The sequence below is a fragment of the Balaenoptera ricei genome, chromosome 5 (assembly GCF_028023285.1).
Source record: "Balaenoptera ricei isolate mBalRic1 chromosome 5, mBalRic1.hap2, whole genome shotgun sequence".
Lineage (NCBI taxonomy): Eukaryota > Metazoa > Chordata > Mammalia > Artiodactyla > Balaenopteridae > Balaenoptera > Balaenoptera ricei.
In genome coordinates, this window is record NC_082643.1 from 125,966,763 (window position 1) to 125,992,613 (window position 25,851).

Here is a 25,851-nt window from a genome sequence, read left to right on the forward strand (position 1 = left end):
GTCTGTTCATATTTTCTGTTTCTTCCTGGTTCAGTCTCAGCAGGTTGTGCATTTCTAAGAATTTGTCCATTTCTTCCAGGTTGTCCATTTTATTGGCATATAGTTGCTCGCAGTAATCTCTCATGATCCTTTGTATTTGGCCTTACCTCTTGATTACAGACGTGGCTGCAGTGAACAGTTCTGTGCTGGCTTCAATTCAGGTAGGAATGGCAGGGTTTCTGCTCAAGAAAGTGTCTGTTGCTTTGTGCTGTGAGGCTTCTCTGATGCCACAGCAGGGACCCTAAGGGCAGCCCATTCTGCAGTCACACATGAGCAGCCAGAAGTAGGTGGAAGTTAACATCTTCAGGAGCAACCTCCATCAACATATGATGAGAGTGATGGATAAACACTGCCACCCTAATCATCCCCAGGCAGATGATTCCAGGAAGCATTCAGGAGTGTTTTGTGTGTCAATCATACCGCATTAAAATGGTTTTTAAATACCACAATATACTATACTGTTTTATATGTAAGGACTAGGAAAATTTAATTCCATAATAAGAATTTCCTCCATATGTGATTATTGACAAAGAATATAACTATGTAAATTTCCTAGTTGGATGTGTATAATGGTTTTTTACTGCATGTTTTACTTGTATACAAAAATCTAAAAATATTTACTGAAATAAAAATGATAGTGGAATCAATATCTGTTGAAGTTATTTTCTGTATCTTTTTTCTATAATTTATGCTTTAAAATATAATTTAACTTTTTGAAAATAATAATGAATTCTGGATTTTTGTTGTTGTTCTGTATATAAGACTAGATTCTACTGACATTCAGATAACTATGTCTTAGTGCCAACTACTATATGTCGTTTAAAGAAAAATATGCTAAAATATGAATTGATAAAGTAGCTAAATGGTATCATTATGAAAAAGATTTTGAGTATGAATTGAGTTTAAAAGTATATCCAAAAAGTATTGATTAATCCTTCTATGTTGAACAGAAAGGAATGTTCTACTGAAAACTATAATGATAAGCCCTTTGCTTTATCTCATTCAACAGAACTTAAATGAGTTTGTAGTTGAAATGCTCACTAAAATTGGAAATAATGTGTATAATAATGGCTAACATTGTATTGTTCCCTGTATATTAGGTGCTATACTTTATTTCAATTGATCTCTACAAAAATCTTACTAGATTTCTTATTATGTTGTACTAAATGTGAAAAAACTGAATCTCAGCTAGGTTAGCTGGCTTATCCAACATCATACAACCAGTAAGTGGCAAGGCTGAAATATGTTTGATTATACCCCACAACCCATGGCGGTAACCACTACTCCAGAATGCTTCTTACGGAAGCTAGTAGCTCTCCCTGAAAGCAGAGACCAAGAGAGAAAGTCAAAGCAAGTTTCAAAGTCTGCTCCATAGTATGTAAATCATATTAAGTTAGGAAACTCGCATTTAACCCTGGCTCCATCAGTAACAAAGTATGATCTTAGTCCCCATAAGTTTCCAGTCTAATAAAATGGTATGACAGCATTAAATAAGTTCAACGAAGTATTCTCTAATATTCCCTGGCTCAATAGCTCTATGAATTATTATTTTTAAAAATTTATGTGCAATACTGACTTATACTGGTGAAAAGAAATTTGGATGTTTACACAATCACAAGTTTAATGTAAGTCAATAGTGTAATCTTCTTGCTCAAAATTAATTTAAAAAAACAAATTAATAAATCTTTAAAGTTAGTGTTTGGAGTGTGTCCACAAAACAGAAGTGATAGCCCTACTGAACTGTGCATGAGCCAGACAACATCTTCAGTGTCCAATAAATTCTGGACCCAGGCAAATGGGTGAACCAACTACAAATATGTTGGGTTGGAATTTCAGGAACCAAGTCAGGGTGTAAGATTTGGGTGGGACTGGCCCAGAACTACGAAGGTGTGATGGTATAATTAATTTTAATAATTTTCTATGTCAACTTGATTGGGCCATGGGGTGCCCGATATTTGCCTAAATATTATTTCTAGGTGTGTCTGTGAGGGTGCTTCCAGGTGAGACGGGCATTTGAATCAGTAGACTGAGTAAAGCAAATGGCCCTCCCCAGTGTAGGTGGGCATCACCCAATCTATTGAGGGCCTAAATAGAATAAAAAGCAGAGGAAGGGAGAATTTGCCTCTCTGCCTTCCTGCTTAAGCTGGGACATCAGTCTTGGTCTTCCTCTGTTTTGGGATTGAGATTTACGCCATCGGCTCCCCTGGTTCTCAGGCCTTCAGACTGGGACTGGACCTATACCACTGGCTTTCCTGGATCTCCAGCTTGTAGACAGCAATTCGTGGGACTTTTCAGTCTCCAAAACTGAGTGAGCTAATTCCTCATAGTAAATCTCTTTAGATAAGATATCGCCTATTTGTTTTGTTTCTCTGCAGAAACTTGACTAATACAGAACGTGCCAGTTAAAGTGGAAATATAGATCAAATTGGGTATCCAAAAAAGGTTTAATCCAAGAGGACCAAAGCTTTACAAACCCAGAATCAGCCTTCTCTGTCTCCCACCAGAGTCCCACCTATAGCAGGAAAGTGCACAGTTGCAAGACACAATAATTTAAAAGAAAAAGGAAGGACGGGAGGGGGGGAGGGAGGAAGGGAGAGAAAAGAAAAGAAAAAAAGGAAAAGAAAAGAAAAGGTAGTAGGTTTGGCAGATAGCTGGCACAAATAGCAGGCTTTGGCTATGAAAGAATATTTGCAGAGAGCACCTTGCCTGCAGAGAAATGCTGGGTGAAGACAGATGCTCTGAGAGAAAGGAAATCTTTTCATTCATGTCAATGCAGATTATTCCAAATCTTTCCATGACATACAGGTTATAGATATGTTTTGCTAATAACAAACTTAACTGCCAGTAAAAGATAATATTCTCCATGTACAGGAGATAGCTAAAGACACAAGTTGCACACTCTTCTCTAAAAATATTTCAGCGACTCCATTGGATAGGATAGGAGGCTTTCAAGACTTCTGTTTCTCCCTTTTGAAAGAAAAATATTGACAGTACTCATGCTACCTTGTGTGGTCTGACACAGGGAGCAACCTGGCATTTGTTAGCCCTTGCACTGGGCAAGTGGGTAGCGTCATTCATCGTAGTTACCCTAAGGCTGAGCCCAGATGGTGTTCCCTGGAAAAAGCTTGGCAAGGGCTTCACAGACAGCAGGTCCATTGCCTCTCCCTGAGTCAGAAACAAACCTTGAAAGGTCCTCCACTGATGGTATCTTCTCTAGCTCTCCAATCACATCACTCCTTTGACTCTGTCTCTGTCTCTATCTCTGTCTGTCTCTCATCACTTCTCTTTTCCTGCAAACAAATCTGCTTACGTTCCCACACATTCAGTCTTCTCCCCAGGACTCCTATTTGGAAATTCCTCTCTCAGCCCATATCGTCCTCCCTCTTATAGGTTCATTCAATATGTATTTTCTCTAGAAGAGTTTGCTGTCTGATTCCACAAGACCCGGATCACTCATATCGTATGCACTGCTGCACCACACACAGACAGTCTGGATGATGTTGTCAGTTAGATACACTGTATTGTTCTTGTTCTCTCTGTTATTTTCTTAGGCATAATCTCTAAAAGAGAAGGAGCAACTCTTATGCTTTCTTTTTTATCTCTTCTCTTTATTTTCTTATCATCCCAAACACACACCCACATCCCCCCACACACATACTCACAGGCACACACATTTTGTCTAGTTTAGTATAGTATATTTTATTTATAAGTATACAGGATTATCGCTATTTCCCCCATTCTTTTCTGTAACTGAGATTGTGTTCATCTCGATATAGAATTACTCTCCTCTATCAGGAGGCCATTGAAGGAATATGTCACTTGATATGGCTCAAAAAAAAAAAGAGAATCTCAGATTGGAAAAAATAAGGACTACTACTTCGTTTAATTCTCAAGAAACTGGATACATTCTATATAATAGTAGCAAGATCATACACCTCACGTGGTCACTGGAGGAAGTATTTTACCTTCTCCCTAAAATTCCTAATGAGAATTCTTCCCACTTAGTTGTATGATCTCAATCTCTATTAGTGGCTTAGAGACTGCAGCTATTACATGCACACAACATGATTAATATCACATAAAATGGGTAAAGCAAGTAAGTTTTCTCTAAATTCACTGTTTCAAATGAAAAAAAAATTAATAGTTTAAGGAACATTTCTAAGTCATGGGCATTTTTGAATGCATAACTTCTTCAACAGCTGTCAAGAATATTTTATCACTTTGCTTTTCCAGGTGATGAAATGGTGTCTAAAACAAGTTACAAAAATGTCCCACACTCATGCAGATGGCAGGAAAAGGAACAGAGATTCAAACGTGTTCCTTTTACTCCAAGCTCAAATTTCTCCATAATAATCACAGCAGCCTCAAGAGAAAGCAGAGGTATATTTTTATGACACAACTTAGACAAACAGTATGCTTTAGACTTTGTTGCTTAAACAAGGATGTGGTAAGATGATTAGATACGAGTCATATACAGGTAGGCTGATATTAAAAAAACAAATTCAGAAATGTAGAGGAAGTCAAATGCAGAAAAACAAAAATTTTTTAAAGTTGTAGGTCAGAAAGACCCAAACTCGGGAAGGAAGTTACAATGTTGTTTCACATTAGTCTGAAAGGTGATGCCATCTATTCCTCACCAAGAAATAAGAAGAACGAGAGGATTAAAAGCAAAGGTGCTTCTTTCCTACCATAATCTGCTTCAGTTTGCTGCCTTTGAAGATTGTCGATGAAGTGCTCCCTGATAAATTTACATTCTTTGCTTGTCCTAAGAGATGGCAGAAATGACTCCCCGAGTAATCCCAGATTTCTCGCTTTCTCCAGAGCCTTCAGGAGCTAAGCCTCCTCATATCATTCACTAGGACATTAGTGAATATACTGATATTCACTGGGAACTCAAATACTTTTCAGACAGAGTGACTGAGAGGGAGAAGATGCAATCTAGAAACTTTGTTGGTATGAAACGTATGTTAGCAGGGTTGGGGTGGGAGGGAGCACAGAATTTTTTGGTGATCCTTAAAACTAATAATTTTTTTTTGGCATATTATGCTTTATTATTTCAAGAAAGGTAAAAATGCAACTGAAACACAAAAAAAGATTTGTGCAGTGTATGGAGAAGGTGCTGTGAATGATCAAACATGTCAAAAGTGGTTTGCGAAGTTCCATGCTGGAGATTTCTCGCTGGACGATGCTCCACGGTCGGGTAGACCAGTTGTAGTTGATAGCGATCAAATCATTAATTGATCATTAATTAATTGACATTAATTGAGAACAATCAACATTACACCCCGCGAGAGATAGCTGACATACTCAAAATATCCAAATCAAGTGCTGAAAATCACTTGCACCAGCTTAGTTATGTTCATCGCTTTGATAAAACTAATAATTTTAAACATCAAAAGTAGTAGAAGTTTTATGGGCACAATCCTCCTTTTCTCTATTTTTCTGAAGAAATCCTGGCTCCAAACTTGGATGCCACATTCAGCAAAATGTAGTTAAATTGACCCAACTCCCTCTGGAAATAGATTACTGACTGTTGTTACCAGCGCATAGCCACTGAGGAGAGAGGAGTCTGGGAGAACCTCTTCCCACTGTCCTTCTCTCTGAGAGGCGTTATAGTTAATAGGAAATCCTTAACACCCTTACATGTCCACTGATTAGTGTTCCCACAATGATTTCGCAACTTTTATAGGTTGAGCCTGGGGAGCTGCCAGGATGGCCCATCCCTTAGTCACTCTGGACGCATGGGTGTGCACACATGCCCTGCTTTGTGGAGGGAGACTGGGGTAAACACAAGTAAGCACTTAAGTATCTTAAGAACAGATGAATATGAGGTGGTTTTGGAGTCTTCTCATTCACCATTCTTCAGTCTTCCCAGTTTCCCGAGGTACATGTGATTCCACTTCGGATCTTACCATCACCTCTAATTGCTCCACTCCCCAAATCCCTCACTCAAACAAGCCCACACAGACCACACCTTCCCTCCTTCCACTTGCTGGTCCAGCCATATTCACCATGAGCACTGCCTGTGAATTGAGTCCTCCAGCTTTTTCATTCCTTTACTCTTTCCCAATCCATGTACCTAGGGCCTTATTCCATTTGGATTCCATGATCCATCATTTCAACAATACTCTTGACAGTATCCTAAGGTCCTTTAATGTAATTAAGTTTGTCTATTTTTTATTTGTAACCTCTGGGTTTCTAGTCTTGCTTAAGAAGCTCAACCTCATCTCTAAATTGTACCTGTAGTCTCCTAGATTTTCTCACAAAACTTTAATTTTACATTTACCACTTTACTACCTCTGAAACTTATCTTCAGTTATTGTAATATAAAGGCTAATATTCTATCCAGATAGAAGTTTACTTTTGCAAGCACTCAACATAAAATAATGATTGTATACTTTATATATAACTTATAATGTGTATGTTATATTCATTATAAAATACTTTCCCAATGAATTTAACTGCCACGTGTGTCATACATTAGATTATCGTATGTCTTTGGATCTAATTCTGGATTTCTAGTCTATTCTAAGCCATTTGTCTAATACCAGGCGAACACCATATTGATCTGTTTAGAGTGGCTTTCTTGTATGTTCTAAGTCTGGGAAGGCATGTCTTTCTATGTTACTCTTTTCTAAAATGTTCTAGGCTAATCTTTGGTATCCATTCTCCATATAAATTTTAAGATTATTTTATCCAATTTTACCTACATATACACAAAACACATGTTATCAGAATTCTAATTAATAATTTCTTAAATATGTGGCTTCATTTTGAGAAAGTTACATTTTCTAATTTTAAATCATTCTCTCTAGAGCATAAGTCTTCCCATGATGCCTACTTAAAGACACAGCTCCATTTCATCTCCCTGTTCTCTCCTGAATCATCATTTTTTTCCCCTCTTTGGGAGATTACTCCCATCCTTATACAAATGCTTTACTTATCTTCAAAAATTAACCCATATGATTGTGGTTTCCCCTTAGTTACCAATCCATTTCTCTGTTCTTATGTATAATAAAACCCCTTCATGAGTTTTCTTTTCCCTCTCTATAATTTCTTTGCTCTCCTCCTTCTAACCTCATTCCATTTGGGCTTTATTCTCATGCCATTCCATGGACACAGTTCTTTTCTGGTTCACCACTGACCTGCAAGTATCTAAATCCAGTGACCAATTCTTCATTCACATCTTATTTGCCTTATCATTAATATTTGACATGACTGATCATACTTTATACTTTATTCATTGGCTTTCACAACAACATATTCAGGTGAATTTTCTCCTTTACTACTTCCTGTTTCTCTCTCTCACCTCTGAGAGCAACATGGCTCATTCTTTGAGTCTCTTCTTTTGTCTAAATACTCCCACTTCCTTGGTGATCTCAATGTTTGAGATGGTAACTTTAAATGCCATCTACATTATGAAGATTCTCAAATTTATATACCTCTGGCATGTACCCACCCCAGATTTGTATATCTAATTACCTCATGACCTCTCTACCTAAATATCTAATAATATCTCATATCCAGCAAACTTACCAAATTCTCCTGTTAACACAAATCTGGTCATGAAATCTCATGGCAATCAAACCTTCCATTTCTTGAATCCTACTTACTTTACCAGGCTTAGCCCTTTATAATTTCAGCCACAGCTGTCACTCACCTTACCCCAAACATTTTCTGCATGTATTCTTATGCCTCCAGGCTTGTCTTAATCTAGTCTCTCTTCCGAAAATGACGCATCCTCATTTCATCTGTTGAATCCCACCTCACTTCTCAGCTCTATCTCTTGCAACCACATAATGCTTTTTTTCCATGTAGTCAATCTCTCCCTTCCTCAAATTTTAGTATCATTTATTTTGTATTTCTTGTTTACCATATACTATCTTAGATATGGACACTCTGTTTTGTTGAAATGATCTATAAGCTCTTGTGGGGCAGGGAAAGGGGCTTTATCTTTCTGGGTTTTCAACATACCTACCTCAGGGTTTTGAAAGTAGCAATTGCTCAATAAATTGAAATTATAGTCTTCCATGGTTTCTATTGATAGTGCAGACGTATTTGTCTCATTTATATAAACAATAAAGCAGAGTTATCTAGAACAATATCATTTAATTACACATTTTAGTGACCTACCAAGAAGCTGTGTAAATCAGTTGTATTAGAAGTACAAAAGAAATCCCTGTATTGTAACACTATAGTAGCTCACAGCATACACCATGTTTAAAATTCTGTCAGTCACCCATCTTCTCTCAGTTAATATCATCAATGGTACATCACAGTGTAGTAGGAACCATGAAAAAAAGTAACAAGTTTATTGCCTCGTGTATTTTTAGTACAAATAGACATGTATTCAATGATTTAATACAACATTTGGTCAGATAAATCACTGTATTATAATGATAATGAGTATTACAGACAGCCTGAAAAATCACAAGTTCTCATGATGAACCAATATAATTTTGGAATATGTGTAAGTACCCATCTGCACAGATACTATTTAAATGGGACCCAGGGCAGTTTCTGAGAGCATATATTCACTTTCTCATCTATTTTATCTGTCTGCTTTTCAGCTTCCTTTTTTTCTACAAATTTTATTAATTTTGCCCGCCTTATTCCTTCTCCCTTTCTAACCCTTGGCTTGAGCAGAACCCACATGATAGCTCCAATGCCCCTGTGTGGGGTCAGGGTCAGAGATGGTGGGCACCCAATTTAGTATCCATTGTCTGGATCACCTTTTATTGTTCTTCTTGGAAACTACCTCAGAGTTATCAATAAGTTGTCTCAGTTATTAAAGCTGAAACTTAATAAATCAAAAAGTTCCATAAATAGATTATTCCAGATTAATTCAGTGTTCTCATTAACTGCAAATAAGAGAATTCTTGACATTCTCTCTCTTTTTTTTTCATAATGAAGATTAGTTTACTTTGTTGCCTTAGGAAGTAGATTATATTAAATATGACAGGCATTTTTAAAAGAATTTTACATATTTAGGGCATATATAAAACTGTTATATGGTAAAGAGAATAGTAGGTTGGAAAGTTGTTTTCTGAATAGGTACAGATGTGAAAATATGCTCTGGAAGTTTTTAGTGGAAGCTTTTAAAGTAAAACTTTGATATAAGCTTATTTTTTGTGTGCTGCCTCATTTTTTTTCAGCTTTTTGAGAAAAAAATAGTTAATTAAGGGTTCCAGTTAGACGAGTTAAAGTTAATCAAGATTGACTGTTCTGGAACTAAATTCTTGAAATGACACACATAAACTTGGTTAACTTGTTTCTTTTGAGGCCCCCATATTGCATTAAGGTCAGTGGTTACATAACCCAACCATGATAAATGGTAGTTTTCTTTTGCCAACATCATTTTAATTGCAAGTTCCAATTTCTTCAACATTTTGTTGTTTGCTGATATGAGGCCAACTTACACAGCACCTTGGTTTGCTGTTCCAGGTAATGTGTTGGCTTTCTCTCTTGCCCATAATTTACTCCAAGAAAATATAGCCCTCAACCTACAGCTTATAATTAGTAGTTAAGTATATGAAATTTTCCATTAGTTATGTTTCTATATTTTAAGAATTTTAATATAAAAAGTTGGGTTAGCAATCCATTTCTTAAAAGTCTAATTTATTATTTTAAATAATAACAGACTTTTTGTTATTTTATCACTTAATGTAAACTCAAATCCTTTTACCAATAGTTATAGCTTTCCCTTTATGCCATATAGATAATTTCAGCTTTAGGGACAGAAATTCCAATCCCAGTATTATTTTACAGAAATGCAACTTACATTTTCCAATTTTTCTTTCTCTTTGTCTCTTTTTGCTAAATGTAGACACATCCCTATTTATTTAAACAAACAGTGGTTAAGAAAACAAGCTTGAGTTTCTCTTTACTTGATTCTGCTGTGTATTTCTTTGGTGTAAAATATGCTTTACTAAGGAAAAATAGTTTTCCCTTCTCTGCAAGTGAAATGAATCACTCATCAAGCAATGACATAAAAATATAGAGTAAGTTTTTACTTAGTATATGTGACAAAGTGACACAAGCCCACCATGGCTGAGGCCAATGAGACAGAAGGATGGCTCCCTGAAAAAGATCTATCATCTTATCGATTATCTGCTTATCTTATCATCTTATCTGCTACTGGCTCAGGTAGATTACTCACTAGCACAAAAAAGGAAAACTCCCAAGGAGGGGTTGGTATATGGGCAGAATAACCAATCATCTGGCATGCTGGCTATAAATACAAATTCACACACCTCACCTCTAGAGTTTCTGGTTAGAAAGCTTGGAGTAAGGTACAGTTAACACCACTTTAATAAATTTATTTCTCCCCACTACATCTACCAGATGTAATTCTGAAGCAGATGGTACATGGGCCAGACCCTGAGAAAAAATACACTAGACATCATACTTCTGTGTTGAAATTTTTTTCGTGCTGTTCTGGTCAAAACGGTCAACTAGTAGCAATTTCATATGATTCAAAATAATATTTTTCCTGCCATATTTATTATATTAAACCATAAAGTTGGGTTGCTCAGGGGTTGGAGAACTCAGTGTTGTGGTGAAACAATATTTTGAAGTATTAACCAACATCTGTCCCCTATATTTATGCTACTTGTGACACTTTGGCATTAAGGCAGCTAACATGAAGCAACTATTGACTTCTGGAAGAAATGTACTTATAGAATCAAAGAAAGGTCTGTTGAGGATCAAAAGCCTATATTTTTTTACGGGCAAAATCTAGCCAACAAGTAAACTCAAGGCACAAAGATACTATATGACTCAAGGGAAATTTCACTGCTCTGTCCCCTTCTCTCTCCTCTTTCCCCACCCCAACATGAAAAGTAACTCCAAAAGGTGGAGGGAAGAAAAGAGTGAAAAGGAGATCTAAGAGTGGGTGGACATAGTGGGGTCCGAGGTGGAGATATCCATGCTCTGCTGAGCAAAGTCTTGAGGGACTTGTCTTGAGGGACAGGAGGACTCCAGATAGTTTGTAGAAAACAAGTGTAGAGGGAACCCTTGCCTCATTTTTCCTGGCAGAGATGAAGAAAGGGAAAAGTCCTGAGTCAGACTGGGTTCAGATAAATCCACGAAGCCTCATACAATTTCTCTGCACTAGGCATGGATGATTTCCTTTTCCCTGGTAATCAGGAAGGGGTAAAGAGCTATATGAAGCCTCATTGAAGTTCTGTGGTCTCAGCATGACAAGAATAGCAGAGTGACTGTGTGCACCCAAGAAGGGCCCAAGCACTGAGTCATCACATGACCCATGGGGCCTCTGGACAAGATTAAATGGTGTCACAGAAGCAATCTACATGGGCAAACACACAAATACCCGACTAAACAAGGCTGCTGCAGGAGATGCCGGGGTGGAGAGAGAGGGTGGCTACCTGGAACAGATGTCATCCTTAACTGCGTGGCACTATATAAGCTCCTTGAAATAGTGTAGATTCAAGCCCAGAGAAGGGGGAGTGGGTAATTTTGCAGGTGGGTGGAGGGATGGCTACCTAGTATAATCACAGTTCATGTTAGATATATCAGTTGGAGAAAAAATTTTTTTAATCTATTTCTTAAACATCTGAATTTTGTGGATAAAATGACAGCTTATTATGAGAATCCAAACTACACACAGTAGCAGTACATTTCAAACCAAAACAGATGATTAAAGCCTTTAACGGTCCCTTTTAACCCTGGTTTGGCAATGCTTTTAGTGCATAGCCATTCTAAGCCTCTCCATGAGAAAAGTAGCTGTACTTGCTATGTCATCCTTACAGACCATCTTGCAGCCCAGGACTCTACTTATTATGTCTTAGCCACATTAGAAGCTAGCGAAATAGGTTCTCTTTGTGACTTTTGAGGAACACATCACTTCTCTCACTACTTTAGTGATTGCCATCAAGTACTGTCGCTCAAGAATCCAGTTTTTTACACCTTAATTCCTTCCCCTATTTTAGCGTGTGTGTATATATATGTGTTTTTACTTTTATTTTTCATATTTCTTCATCCTGCTTTATTTAATCTAAGCCCACTTATATTAAAGTTGTATAAACACAATTATGAGAGGTTCTGATTTTTAGAAACTAATGTACAAAAATTCAGTTTACGTAAGTGTTATGGAGAAATTCTTTACGCCTGTGATTTTTTAATAGTTGGCCTCTTTCTAATACACTGAAAGAAACAATTCTTGCCATTCCACTGAAAGCACTGCCCTGCACAGCAGATCATTGCCTCTGTGCTAAGAAAAAGGAATCTTTCATATTTCTAAATGAACTTTCTTTTCTCCCGAGGAGATACACAAAAGGGTTTTACTTGTGTTATGGTTGTTGTCATTGTTGTTTTAGTGTTTTTAGAGGAGTGTAAAGCGCAGGTGTTGGCTCTACTGAATGTTTGAGGGAACTGGAATTCAGTAAAGTCACAGAATAAAAATCGAGACATGAAGCCACCTCCTGGAACGCTTGCTTGCTCTGTGTCACAACCAGTATTAAATTCCACCTCTCTATAAGAATTAGTCATTGACCACCTCAATTTTATGTAGCATTAAGTTAAGTACTCTAATAGGATGTACTAACTTCTCAGTCTACAAAATGACAGCCACCTAGTTGATGTCTCACCATGCCTTGGTATAGAGGTTCCATGTGAAATCTTGCCTATAACCTCACTTTTTCAAAGCCCAGTATCTTTTGCAACCTAGATTTACAGTGAGAGCTATGTTGCCTGGTTGTAATACATATAAAAATCAAAGAAAATATTCAAAATTTCAAGCAGATAATCATCTTTCTCACATAAAACTATTTTTTACATGTCTTCATAGATATATAATTGTCCTTGCCTGTACTTAAATATTTTTATCAGGTGTTGTCTAGTGGCAAATAAACACTTGCATGTCTAAATTAGAGAACAGAAATAACTGAACAAGCCTAGGAGGAAAGTGAAATTGCATTTTCAACATAATTAGCTCTTTAATTGTCAGGCCCAGCTTAGTCAAAGTATCTAGAAACATAAGTAATTATGATTTATTTAAACACAGTTTAAAGTGCATTCTTCTTCTTCTAAAAGCTGAATTACAGAAGGACAAATTCAATCTTAAAATCAGCAGTGTTTACAAACATCTTATTATAATTTTTTAATGTTAATGCTGTAATTATAAAGTTAGCAGCAATTGCCTGAATGTAATTTTAAAAAGAAAACATCATGCAATATAAAGAACTATAAATTACAAGAAAAAATCAACCAGTTTATATCAAATCATCTCCTAATAGAAACATTTCTTTTTAGATAAATCCAAACATTTTTACACCAACACACTCTAATTGTAATTTACATATTGTGGTTAAAAAACACATAACATAAAATTTACCATCTTAACCATTTTTAAGTGTACAGTTCAGTAGCATTGAGTGTGTTTACACTGTTGTGCAACCAGTCTCCAGAACATTTTCATCTTGCAAAATCAAAGCTCTATACCTGTTAAAAAACAAGTCCCCATTTCCACATCAACCCCCAAGCCCCTGGCAACCATCATTCTGCTTTCTGTTTATATAAATTTGACTGTTCTACATACCTCATCTAAGTGGAATCATATAGTATTTGCCTTTTTTGTGACTGGCTTATGTCACTTGGACACATTCATTCATGTTGTCACATTTGTAAGAATTCCCTTCCTTTTTAAGGCTGAATAATATGCCATTGTATGTTTATACCACCTTTTGTTTATCCATTCATCCATTGACGGACACAGGTTGTTTCCACCTCTTGGCTATTGTGAATAGTGATGCTCTGAACATAGAAGTGCAATATCTCTTAAACTCCTGCTTTCAATGCTTTTGGATACACACAGAAGTGGGATTGCTGGATCATATGGTAATTTTACTTTTAATTATTTGAGGAATGACCATTCTGTTTTCCATAGTAACTGCACCGTTTTACATTCCCACCAACGATTTACAAAGGTTCCAGTTTCTCTTCAACAAAACTTATTTTCTTTTTTTTAATAATAGTCATGCTAATGGATGTGAGGTGAAACCTCATTGTTGTCTTGATTCACATTTTTCTAATGATTAGTGATGTTGAGCATCTTTTCACATACTTGTTGCCCATCTGTATATCATCTTCAGAGAAATATCTATTCGAATCCTTTGCCTAAAGACAATTTTTTAAATCAGCCTCGTATATTCACTACATTTTCGAAACAAAAGAGAGGAGAATTTTTTTTTTTAAATCAGAGCTAATTAGGTTCAATATCAGAGCAGAAGGAATTTGTGAAATTTTATTTTGCTTTACATTTTATTTTGTCTTCAGTACTAACTGATTAAAAAGAGGAAAGAAAAAGAATTGTGCATTGGTTATTCAATTGGGTTTGCAGAAAATAAAACCTGACCTAGGTTTGATTGGATAAGGCAATTCTGGTGCCCTTAGGTGGATAAGCAGTAGGTAGCAACACCACAGTCTCAAGTACTTTTAAGATCCAGCGGAAACTGGACAGCTACGTGTAAAAGAATGAAATTAGAACACTTCCTAACACCATACACAAAAATAAACTCAAAATGGATTAAAGACCTAAATGTAAGGCCAGACACTATAAAACTCTTAGAGGAAAACATAGGCAGAACACTCTATGACATAAATCACAGCAAGATCCTTTTTGACCCACCTCCTAGAGAAATGGAAATAAAAACAAAAATAAACAAGTGGGACCTAATGAAACTTAGAAGCTTTTGCACAGCAAGGGAAACCATAAACAAGATGAAAAGACAACCCTCAGAATGGGAGAAAATATTTGCAGATGAAGCAAGTGACAAAGGATTAATCTCCAAAATTTACAAGTAGCTCATGCAGCTCAATATCAAAAAAACAAACAGCCCAATCCAAAAATGGGCAGAAGACCTAAATAGACATTTCTCCAAAGAAGATATACAGATTGCCAACAAACACATGAAAGAGTACTCAACATCACAAATCATTAGAGAAATGCAAGTCAAAACTACAATGAGATATCACCTCACACTGGTCAGAATGGCCATCATCAAAAAATCTACAAACAATAAATGCTGGAGAAGGTGTGGAGAAAAGGGAACCCTCCTGCACTGTTTGTGGGAATGTAACTTGATACAGCCACTATGGAGAACAGTATGGAAGTTCCTTAAAAAACTAAAAATAGAACTATCATATAACTCAGCAATCCCACTACTGGGCGTATACCCTGAGAAAACCATAATTCAAAAAGAGTCATGTACCACAATGTTCATTGCAGCTCTATTTACAGTTGCCAGGATATGGAAGCAATCTAAGTGTCCATCGATAGATGAATGGATAAAGAAGATGTGGCACATATATACAATGGAATATTACTCGGCCAAAACAGAAATGAAATTGAGTTATTTGTAGTGAGGTGGATGGACCTAGAGTCTGTCGTACAGAGTGAAGTAAGTCAGAAAGAGAAAAACAAATACTGTATGCTAACACATATATATGGAATCTAAAAAAAAAAAAAAAAGGTTCTGAAGAACCTAGGGCAGGACAGGAATAAAGCCACAGATGTAGAGAATGGACTTGAGGACATGGGGAGGGGGAAGGGTAAGCTGGGACAAAGTGAGAGAGTGGCATGGACATATATACACTACCAAATGTAAAATAGATAGCTAGTGGGAAGCAGCCACATAGCACAGGGAGATTAGCTCTGTGCTTTGTGACCACCTAGAGGGGTGGGATAGGGAGGGTGGGAGGGAGGGAGATGCAAGAGGGAGGAGATATGGGGATATATGTATATGTATAGCTGATTCACTTTGTTACAAAGCGGAAACTAACACACCATTGTAAAGCAATTATACTCCAATAAAGATGTTAAAAAAAAAAAAGATCCAGCGGAAAGTTCCACCAACCCTGCGGCTGTGGTCCTTTGAAGACCACTAGGAGTTTCAGGGTAGTCCTGAGTCACCACAGTTTGAAGGCCTGAATCACTCACTGGCCTTAACTTTATTTGTAAAGAACAGTCTTTGTTGCTCTTTTTCTCACTAGCCTGATAATTTCTTAGTATTTTGTTATGGTCACATGAACAGGATACTCTCTGATTCTTCCGTAACTATCAAAAAAATTAGTCCCAACGCTCATCCCACATTTTAATCTCTGCATTCGCTTCCTTGGTCCTCCATCCCCTGTACCAAGGATTCTCAGTTTGAGCACAATTGAGCATTGCTCTTTTATTCTTTTTTTTTTTTTAATTAATTAATTAATTTATTTATATTTTTTTGGCTGTGTTGGGTCTTCGTTTCTGTGCGAGGGCTTTCTCGAGTTGTGGCGAGCGGGGGCCACTCTTCATTGCGGTGCACGGGCCTCTCACTGTCGTGGCCTCTTTTGTTGCGGAGCACAGGCTCCAGACATGCAGGCTCAGTAGTTGTGGCTCACGGGCCCAGTTGCTCCGTGGCATGTGGGATCTTCCCAGACCAGGGCTCGAACCCGTGTCGCCTGCATTGGCAGGCAGATTCTCAACCACTGCGCCACCAGGGAAGCCCTGCTGTTTTATTCTAAGGTGTGTTCTCCACCTGCAGTTTGGTTTGTTGCACAGTATTAATCCCTTTATTAATCCCAGTTGCAGCCCTTTTATTTGCAAAGCTATTCATTTCTCCACTTTACCTTGAATTTCTCCAGCTGCTGGCAATGACAATTCCCTACCTTCCTCGCCAGAGTTGATTTATCCAAGGGTGGGCCATTCTGAATTCTTCCCTAGGAAGGGAAGAAGTCCCTCTCTAGTGGCAGGTTTATGAGATTTGAAGACCCCAAACTATGAAAGAAGCTGTTCTACAAACAGAAGAGGGGCAGTCCAGAGGGTGTCACATTCCTGGGTTCAGTCACTCCTTGGGCTAAACTACACCCCTCCTTTCTATGGTTAGGCAATCCAGACTTTCAATAAAGTCCCCTCTTTGCTGGAAATAATTTGAATGGATTTCTATTACTTGCAAAGCAAAAGACTCAAGATGAATATATTTGTCACCTGTGGCCATTAAATCACCTTCCTTTTATGGGATCCTAACTCTGGCCTGGTTAGGACTTAGCTTCTCCTTATCTGGTTAAAATGAATTTTCCTTTTTTTTTTTGTATATACCACAATTTTATTTGAATCGCACAAATGAAATTAGCATGTACAAAATTTAAATGAAACAGTACGTTAAAAATAGCAGAGAACCAAAAAAATCTAAAAAGGAAGTACACCTAAAACATGAGAATTCAACACTCATTAGTGTTCCATCTTCAGTTTTGACTGATACTTGATACTTGCAAATTTTGAAACAAACTTTGAGATCATGATGACTATTCTGAAGAGATTTCAGCACCAGCACTAAGATTTGTACATTCAGTTGGTTTGCAATTGACATGTTAGCCATTTACATAGTGTATAGTACAGATGTGTCACAGGTCAGATCACAGTGTTGAAGGAAAGAAGTACCTTCCTGTAATTATAAAGTATCCCCTAAACTACACTCAGCTTAAGACATCCAATGTACAAGAGCACGAAAACCATCATAAATAATGTGGCTCCAAGGAACATAGTTTTGATAAGGAAAATAACCTAAGCTTCTGTTTCCCATTTTAATTACTGAAATCTCTAACAATGACAAAACTGTCACAAAGGACAGTAAACGTATACAGTAATTCAATTAAACTTCTTGGAAAGAACACATTTAGCAATCTGGGATAACGCGGAATGACAGAAAATATAATGTGATTCAATACTGGTTCTTTTTGTCATTTTACACAGACATCATGTTAATATTAGATCAAGGCACAAAACGTTTAGTGCATAAACCAGTTTCTTTTTTAAGATTTGATCAAAGAAGACTTATACTGAGATCAGCTCAGGGAAGTAAGGGTGAAGATAAGAAAACTGCCTTAATGTGATGGTTTCAGTGCTGTAAGGTCAGAATGGGTTTGGGGGGTTGGAGCCATTTTGGTTTCATTATGAATTTTACAATGAATGCCTATCTGTGAGTGGTAGGGCAGAGTACAGCACAGTTCTGTAAACAAGTCATCTATGCAGAAAAGCAGATTTGAATGGAAGTTTGTAACGGATCTACCACCCAGGGGCTTTTAGCAGCTCACTTCACAGAGCTCCAGCCTCATGGCCTAGCCCATGCCCTTATTCTGATGTAAGGAGATAGTTCAAATATTCTGTGAGAAATACAACTCTGTACATGTTGAGAAAATCCTTTGTGTTCTTTGCTCCCATTAAGGGTAATCAAAAACAGACCAAAAAAACCCAGGGCAACACCTCTAGTCATGAACTAATCATTATTTTACACCTCATATGTTCATGCCTGCTTCAGCAAATTTCCATGAGAATTCTAAATGTTTTGATTGCTCAATAACCACTGACAAAATGCAAGGGGCCTGAGCAGCCATAACAGGCCTCCCCAAGTGCGAATTCCCAAAACCTACTTATTTGCTAGCAGCTGCCGTCTTCTGCTCTCCAAAGGTACATTTGCTTGGAGCCCAGCCTTTGTTTAGATCAATTAAAGTGCCTTGGGCAAAATGTATGTCTTTTCCTTTAAGGTACTTTTCCATCTGAGTTGCCTGCAATGTATTTACTATAAAGAAAACTTAACAATATAAAGAAGCTTATTTGGGGGATTAAAAACAATGCTATTAAAAACAATTCTAGAAATTCATCTTTCCTCTTACCCTTTGATTCATGAACTGGAAATGTCATTGGAACCTTCTTTTGGGGGAATTTACTCTTGAATCTTATGTCAGTTACAATTTCATAGTAGAGGAGATAAAAGCATATTTTGAAAATATATATATATACTTTTAAAGCTTCTGGCTGTTCCTATTTTGACTGAGCGCCTTCAGGGAACATATGCCTTTTCCAGTCTTATCAGAATTAAGGAACGCTTTGAAACTGTTTGTTAGTGCCTGGTGCAGTGTGAAGGGTGGGTGTGGACCTCAAGTTTAAGCTGGAAGAAAAGAGAGAAATGACAGGTTAACAGTAGGGATCCAAATGACCAGGTAGGCTCCCCCAAATCAATAAAAGACTGGATTACAGGATGGAAGCCACAAAGCAATATTGCCACAGCCCAGGGTTATAGGAAGGCTGACCTGAACAAAATGCAAACAGATTATCAACTACTGTCATAAAATTAAATTCTCTTTCAATACTGGAATATGGTTTTAAACTTTTCTCTCTTCATTTTGCCTGCTTGTTTTCTTCTTTGTAAATGTTCGAGATTTCATGTCACCTGATTATTGGGAATATACTGAAATTTATTACCACTCAAATTTAATTCTGAACATTTTAATTTTATTAAAATTTATTAAAAATTGTAAATTGAGTCTCTAGTGTTACCAATCAACAGTATCTGAAATTTAGGTATGCTAGCTCTCATTTTATGCTTTGTAAAGTATTTTCTTATAATTGTATGAAGAGCTAGAAGAAGATGAATTATTATTTCTAATTTATAGATGATAGAACAGTGGCTCAGAAAGTAACGTAGAACAAAGGACAGCAAAGCATAAGTGACTTTTTCAGGTCTCCTGGAAACTCGGTGCTTTTTTCAACACATCACATGCCATTTAAAAAAATTCTCCAAAAATTAAATGACCAAGGGAATGGTCCCTATAGAAACCTAAGAAATGAAGTTTTTGAGGTTTTGTTTCCTTTAAGTGTTCTACATACAATTAACATTGATGCTGAAGATAATTTTGCCAGGAATAAAGCATACATGTAAATGCAAGAGATTTTGCAATTTAGCATTTGAATCATTAGTGTATAGAATTCATGTTTCATGTGAACAGAAAACACAATGCCATTAATCCTTCAGTGTCACTAAAGGGCAGCTAACAATACCTTATTTATCCTTGCTAGTTGATGGATTGCTGTGAAAAGGTAGGAATACATTTTTTTGTTGTAGTTTTAATGAATAAAAACACTTTCCGTTGTGGACTGGTTTTTTAGTTGGTATTTTGTTTTGCTTTCTCTCGTTTTGTTTTGGTAAAGGCACTGAGTGTGTATTAAGGCCCTGTTCCAAAATCAGTTTATATATAATAGCTTATTGTATTTTCATCTTAGTTCTTTCCTATATTCAAAGACAACCAAATGCCCATGGCAACTGTTTCTCTCCTTAAACGTTCAAAGTCCTGTTAACAACCAGCCAGATTCTCACTTTCTGAAACTTGTTGGGAATCCTTCTGGAGGTTTTCTTGAGGCCTGAAGGTCTCTGCCTACAAATTTGAGAAAACAAGAAGAAACTCATGTGATCATCTGGCCTGTGGTTCACTTCCACTAGTGTGTCTTTTCCCATCTCATAATTAAAAGATAATAATTAATAAATCATGTCTTTCCAAATCCTCCCTACAGGCAGATCTTTTCTATCAAAATCACATATATATTTTGGCTGCATCGGTATTTGGGGGTCTTAGCACGGCACGTGGCATCTTAGTTCCTTGACCAGGTATTGAACCCATGCCCCCTTCGTTGGAAGCCCGGAGTCTTAACCACTGGACCGCCAGGGAAGTCCCCAAATCATATATTTTTATTTTTTAAATTTTCTAAGGATTGTCACCCTTAAACTTTTCCTATTACAAAATCATTCATTAATACTGAACATTTTTTAATGTAGGTTATGCCCATTTTTCTTCTTCTCTATGTAAAGGTATGGAATAAGTACTAAACATTTCCTTGTAGATTTTATGAATTGGGAGGTACTATTAAGTCATCCTTCACCTTTTCTTTTCCACATTTTACAGTCTCAGTGCTTGACTCTTATCCATAGACCCTAAATTGCCAGCTATTTCTTCAGCTTTTCCTTTAACTTAATATTCAATAGTGACAAATACAAACTCTTGGCTCTTTTTACTTACTTTGTTGACAATGAACAAGATCCTAACGCTCTCTTAAACTATTTCCTTAATTCATAAGATATGGATAGTAAAACTTATTTCATAAAATTTTGTAAGGATTAAATGCAAAGTAATTGCATACAATGCACTTAGCACAGTGCTGGGTGTATAAATACTTGGTAAACAGTTTACTCTCCAGAGCTCCTAGGCTGAGGAGGAGAGTTCCCAGAGTCTGTACCTTACAAGGTATTTCTTTTTTTAAAGAAAGAAAACTGCTAAGTTAGCCTTTAACCAAAATTCATGGATTCCCAAGGAAAGGATTTTCTCCCCTTTCTGGTCACTTCCCAAGTGCTGCGTGTCCTGTAACTATCCACCCTGATGGTGTTTGCTGGACAGGCTCTGTTTCTGGCTTTGACTATTGGCCTTGTCCTAAGCAGGCTATTTCTTTGCAGAGGCGGCCTCTGATTGCTTTACACCCACGTGTTCTGCCTGCTGTTCTCATTTCCCCAACTCCTGTGCTGATGTTACTATTCTTCAAATTGAGGGCACCCTGAGGATGGAAACCTGCAGGGCAGCAGAATGAATTTAATCCCATTGTTAGTTTCTGTTCTAAACTGCTCAGCAAGCAAAGAGCAACTCCTTACAGAATGTGTTGCTCCTGAGGGTGAAAGGGTAATGAACTGTAAAACCAGATGGCTCCATCCCCTAAAGCCATTACAGGGTTAACTTCCCACAGTCATGGGAGCAGCAAGGGTGCCATCTCCTGCTGATTATCTCCTCAAATTACCAGGATAACTGTGTGTCTTACAAGAACTCTCCTTTTATTGGGAAAAATATTACAATTTGTTGCAATGAACAAGAAAATGAAAAATTCTCAATTCCTTGTTGTAGAAAACTGATAGGTAACTGTTTAATTTTCCTCTCAGCAATTCCAAAGGGTTGATACTTTAATCTGGGAAGGTAGATGGAAATTTTTGCCTGTGGATTGAAGGAGAATACAAATACAGGTGACGCTTCCAGCTATGTGCTGTGTAAGAGACTTCATGCCTCTTACATGATTTTTACTGTGACTTTTTTTTCCCTCTTTTACTATGGCTTTTCTGTTTATAATTGGATTAAAAGAATTCACCTTCAGTGCAGGCACAAGTTCTCTATAAAAGGCTAACAGGAACTGCAAACAGACATCAAGGGGAGGCTCTTTTCATGAAAAAAATAAATAAATAAAGCTTTTACTACAAATAAAAGAAAATTGAAAATAATAACCCTGGTCATTTCTGCTTTCTATATACCCTATTTTTTAAATAATTTTTTAGGGACAATGAATGGGCCATTTATGATATTATTATCAATCTATGTGGTTCTAAAGACATCTTTTTTCTCAGAACCTGGGGAAAAGTGCCTTCATCCAATAAAGGCAAAATGAGAAGAAGAGAGAAAGCTAGTTTTGTTCATTTAGTCCGTATTACAATTTGCGTTGTCCTTTGGCTTTTTTAAATTGCAAAACTGTGCTAAGTCAAACACAACTACAAATCTTGCAATACTATTTCCCTTATAGATTGTTCTCAAAGATAACTATCCACTTATGACTTGAAATTTCAAAATAATTCTTCAGAAATTTAATTGGGGGAACAAGTGCTATCACTTTGAAGAATCGTGTACCTATGTCTCACCTGTAAATCTCGACTTACAGCTGTAAGTTTTATCACTAGTTTCTACAAGTCTCATCAATCTCTTCATGGGGATTCCCAAATAAATCACACGTTCCCACTGAAGAACCTAACCTGAGGTTTCATTTTCCTAAGTATAATATTTCAGAATATTTATTAGTCTTTGAAGAGAAAGCTTATTGCTAATGCTAGTTTGGCTTTTAATTGGCTTTTGTCCATTTTTAAAAAATTTATCTCTACTTTACCTTGATTACTAACACGGCATTTATGAGGTATAAAATTTTGTGCTGTCTTAGCCGCTAAATCAAAGCATATAGCTGTGTACACTACAACTAATCCTGATTAGTCAGGGGAAAAAAAAGTCTGCACAGAAAAATCCATTTAGTTGTTTTAATGGAATTAACTTGTCCCAAGAAATCCGTAAACCAGCAATCAGTCAACATTTTGTGAAGGAATATGCTGTTCATTTCAATTAGTTACCGAGACTGAACATGCATAGGCTTTATCAATAGTTTTAGTCACAATACCAGAAAAATCAAAAATCTGATATGGCTAAAGCTTAAAACAGAACTATTCACACTTAATCAGATCATCAATCACTACAAAAGTTATTAATGAATGAGTAAGGGACAGTTATTAAGCCGGTTAATTTAGAATATCGTTTGTTAAACTAGGCAAGTCACGTGGAAAAAAAAAAAAAAAGGAAAAAGCAACTAACATTTGTGCCTCGGCAGGTGTTTTATATATTAACTCCTTTAATCTTCCCAACCTTGCAGTGAAGATATTATTATCTTCTTTTTGGGAAAAGTAAACTGAAGCTAAGAGAGGTTAAGGAATTTGCCTAAGGTCATAGTGCTAGGAAATGGTAGATTCTGGATTTGAAATTAAGGCTGACTTGAGAAATTCACACCTTTTTCCAGGCCTGCCGCCCAGGCAGGAAACAGTTTCACATCCTTAGCTAATTCATGGGGTTGCAACCAGGGTACGCTGAAGTGATGCCCTAATGAATCATCGTGGCAGGGCTGCCGCCGATGTACAAATTGGCAAATGGGACCTATTTACGTGCAGGAAAAAGAAGAGATGGGCTTTGAGTGAATGAATAATATTTTAAAATATTGACCTAGAGAATAAGTTAAAAAAATTTATTTCATTGACTTTTCTTTTTGAATTGGGTAAATAAATAAGCGGTATCCAGCTTAAAAGTCTGCCTCCACCGTGGCCTCATGGGTTTCCATTCTCCTCCTTCTATATGTGAGCTCAACAAGATTGTTTCCTGCAGATCTTGTGGTCTTTCTTATGCAAAAGGTAGCAGGCACATTGTTCTGCACTAAGCTTTTTCCTCACAGGACAAAATATCTTGGAGATTCCTTAGTGTTATGTTACTACATTGAGCTGTCTCTTTCTTATTTGCAGTGTCCATTGTATAGAGAGGCAACAATTTATTTAACCAGTCTCCTGTTGATGGACATTTTTCAAACTTCTCACCATTTCAATTTTCATTTCGTTGCTGTGCTTTCGTTTTTGTTTGCCAACTCTTTCGATTATTCAAACAATGCTTCAATGAATAAACGTGTACCTTCATCATTTCAAACATGTATAGGCATATCTGCAGATAAACTATAAAAGTGGGATTGAGGGATCGAAGAGTAAATGAGTTTGCAGTTTTCTTGTGTAGTAAATTGCTTTCCATAGGGATTGCAGCAGTTTTATGCCCACCTGTGATACATGAGCACGCCTACTTTCTCACAGACTTTAAAGAAAAAAGTCTTTTAAATATCAAATTTGGGGATTTTTGTCATTCTGATAGATGAAAAATGCCATTTTAGTGTACTTCTTTCACTATACGTTCCACTTGGTTATTTTTTGTATGTGTGAAAATTACTGAAAATATGTGTTAATTGTGTCCTTATTGCTTTATTGAAATCTCTAATTGCCTACTGTGGTTTCTCAGTTGATTCACTTGGGTTTTTCCAAGAATATGATGACATTGCACACAGTGATAACTTTACCTTCTTTACAAACTCAACTTTTTTTTTCTTTTTCTAATTGTGTTGGCTACTAATGTCAGAACAATATTAATAATGGTGGTGATAGTGAATTTTCTTGATTTATTCTGACTTTAGTGGGAAGGTAACTCATATTTCTTTATTAAGCATAAAGCTGATTTTATACTAAGAAACAAATTTTATTCTATTTCTATAGTGTTTTTATCAAGAACTATTGTTGTCATTTGTCATATGTCTTTTCAGCCACCATGAAATATATATGTTTTTCTTTTTAGGTATGTAATTAAAAGAACTGCTATATTAATAGCTTTCCAGATATCAAATCTTGCTTGAATTCCTGGAATAACCCCACTGGTTATAATAAAATATTTTTTAATATGGTGTGGGCTTCTGGTTGCTGATATTTACTTAAGATTTTTTGCATCAAAAATCATAAGTGAGATCAGTCTATTGGTCTGCTATTTTCTTTTTGCGCAAGCTTTGCCATGATTTGCTATCAATTTACACTGGCAGTCCTCACTTTGCACTATAGTGTGAAACTGTAAAAATGACCATGCATACTGAAACCCTGCACAGTGATCTTAATAATCCTTGGAATCTGGGTGCAAACTTCACAGCAGCATACATATTTGTGTTAACAGTTTCACCAGATAACTTCACATAAGTCAATATACACTATCTTCTGAGACAACAAAAACCAGCCTTTACTGGCAGTGAAATCTCTTTTCGGTCTCCTCATGGTCTCTGTTTTCTTTCAATGCAGCAACTAACTTTAATGTTTTAGGTTGAATCCTAGCTAAACTGGTTGGGATTTTTTATTACAGTCTCCACTTAAAAGTAGAAGCAAATTCTGTGTTTCAATCATAGTGGCTTTCTGTGCTTAGTAAATTTTAAACTAAAAGATGTTAACGCACCTTTAACTTAGTTCTTATATTCATCAAACTTTTTCAACATGGTTTGTACCATAACATCATGCAGATCTAGATCTCATCCTATCTTTGCTTTGCTGTTGCCATTTTCAAATCTAATTTCATCCACTTTCACTCCAGCATCATCAGTTTCCATGTCTTTATCACACTTTAATCTTTGTTGGCCAATTTCTTCTTTCAATAATCCAGTTTTGAAAAATGTTGCATGGGTTTATCACTGGGAGATAAGAAAGCAACGCAATTATATGTTTTTCTGTCTGTTCATGAAGTGAGTAACAGATACTCAGTGACCAATCAACCAGTCACCAACAGACTTTGAAAGAGGTGACATGATGATCACTGATCATAATGCATATCTGTTATGTACATAATGATTTGTGGACT